Genomic DNA, 2,568 nt, shown 5'->3' on the forward strand with positions numbered 1-2,568 from the left:
GTTTAGGGACTGGAGCGTGGTTACTAATAATACTCCAAACTGACTGAAAACTAAGCATCATATATCAGTAACTCTCACAGTTGTTTTTATATTTATTTCGTATTTGTACTAAAAACTAAGAACCTCATTCAGAGACGTTTTCATGCCTCGCCGATAGTCGAACAAAACAAACAAATAAAGAAAAAAAGAATGTGTGTGTATATGATAGAGAGAGAGAGAGAGAGAGAGAGAGAGAGAGAGAGAGAGAGAGAGAGAGAAATCAAAAAGAATGAGAGAGAGTAAGAAATTGTTGTAAAGAAATTGAATCATGGTATGTAAAGAAATCTTTCATTAAAATTACACGTTACACATCATTACGAAATATCGTATTCATGATGTATGAAACAAAAATTGATCTAATGTAATCTAATCATATCATATTGATGGCTATCCATGAAGAGTCATGAATTACCGAAATTTTTGCCAATACCAGTAATGAAATCTAAACTTGAAAATAAAAGACGACAATTTTTGTAATAAACCTGGACTCCTAACAAGACAATTTCGTCCCTGTTAACTAACCACGAAAGATGTCTGATATACCTCCAAGCTCAAGTAACTAAGTGCGCATGCATTTAAAGATTAAGTGCATGATGTGAATTTATATGACGGAGATACGAACCCAACACGTAATCGTATTGTTAATTAAGTAAAATCAAATGTTACGTATCGCTTTTCCTTACCAGCTACTAGGTGTTTGAATCTAAACTAAGGATACAAACTTTTGTACCTAAGTGACAATCTAACTACACGCCTACCGTGCATCCACAAATATAGCTTAAATATCAGTTGCTTACTCACCAACGGTAAGGTGTGTGCGTGTTTGACAAGAAATAATGACACCTATTGCGATTGTTGGCAACACATAAATAGACATTAAAAGCGTACGTTGGTTTTCACTAGCGGGACGGTGTGCACGTTATAGGGCTTGAACTGAAACTATGAATATTTTTGTATTGGATCAGGATTCGGACCCACATCCTTACCTTTGGAGGAGACCTAGAGAAGGTTGCAGTCTTGCGAAAAGGGACGAAATGGTTGAACTATAATGTCCCGAGAGCTTCAGATCCTCGAAAGAGGAGAAACGAATTCGAATCACAGTCCAGCACCAAATTTTTCAACGTCTCTAGTTGAATCAATTACAAGTAAAATAAGAGCCCCATCCTTTAAATGGCTATCGGTTCATAAAATAAAATAAAATTTTCTAATGTAAGTAAGTTTACTGGCGACTGTATTTCTGTTTACGATGACTTCCGCTATGTCATTTCCCAACGTAACCTGGCTCTGCCCAGTTGGTAATGATGGAACGTGATTTGTATTGCGAATTCTGGATTATAACGTCTTTCTTTTGAGGTTACCAGACGCAAAGTAAATCTGTTTGTGCTTCTTAAAAGTAAATGTCTGAACCCACGCATTGCTCCTGTGATAGTTCCACCAGGCCACTGTGCCCACATTTCCCAGCCCCAGGAGTGAGCTGCAATGGATGATGTGCTGAGCTTACAAAAGTAGTCACGGTGGATAAAACGCGAGTCTATTAAATGTTTAAGTAGAAAAAAGCTTCTGACGCGGAGATTATGCTATTCTCATGTCAGCAGGATGTAAAGACCCTTGTAGGAATCATAGGCTCGATGTGAAGCCATTTTGAAATGTTCACAAATTCAGATATTTTCTTAGTTCGTGAAGATCCACTGGGAAGTGTGAAGTTACCGGATAATTGGATTATTACCGACATTATTACTATCATTTTCTTCATGCCGCTGCTGGAACACTGTACTTGAATATAAGTTCGTGCCTTTTGGTCACTATACAAGTAGTTTCCCAAGAAGAGGTTCTTTCTCTGTCTACAGAATTCTTTTCATGTTAATATCAAACATCAGCAATTACTCATAGATTACAATAAAACTAAAGTAATCGATGAAGACGTTACTTGATAACAAAAACGCGCTGCCATTCTTCTATTACTTGCGCCTAGAAATGGCTGTCGAGTGCTGCCAAACCAAAAGCTAAGAGATGTTACTGCCTGCCGATATACGTTCGAATCCCTGCCCAGTACAAAGCCTTACCTCACGGCAATTCAAGTAAGTTACTTGTTAAGAACCAAGATTCAACATCTCTCGTCGTTCGTTAACAGTGAAAATAGGTGCTGGGTAGGAATTCGCGTCCGGCAAAAATACTTGCGATATGTAATTTAAAGTTGAAATTTGAAAACTGGCTCTGTCTAAAATCGAGGTATATCACTCTCTGTACGCCTAATCAGGAGTGACAGTTAGTATCCGTCAGGCACGAAATCATTGCTTAGTCTGCATGACCTGAGTTTGCATCCATAAGCAGAACGAGACGGTTCGTCGTGTCATTTGAAGTTCATACATATTCTCAACTGGTTGCCCGTGAATAACTTCAATTTTTAATCTCATTTTGTGTTCAATGATAAGTACGGTATGTTACTTTGAAGAGGAAATCATGAATACGACGAATTTACTACGTGTATTACCTATCTGACGTAATAATGAGAGTGGTAAAATGTCAGGT

The sequence above is a fragment of the Schistocerca gregaria genome, unplaced genomic scaffold (genome assembly GCF_023897955.1).
Source record: "Schistocerca gregaria isolate iqSchGreg1 unplaced genomic scaffold, iqSchGreg1.2 ptg000079l, whole genome shotgun sequence".
In the NCBI taxonomy this organism is placed as follows: Eukaryota; Metazoa; Arthropoda; class Insecta; order Orthoptera; family Acrididae; genus Schistocerca; species Schistocerca gregaria.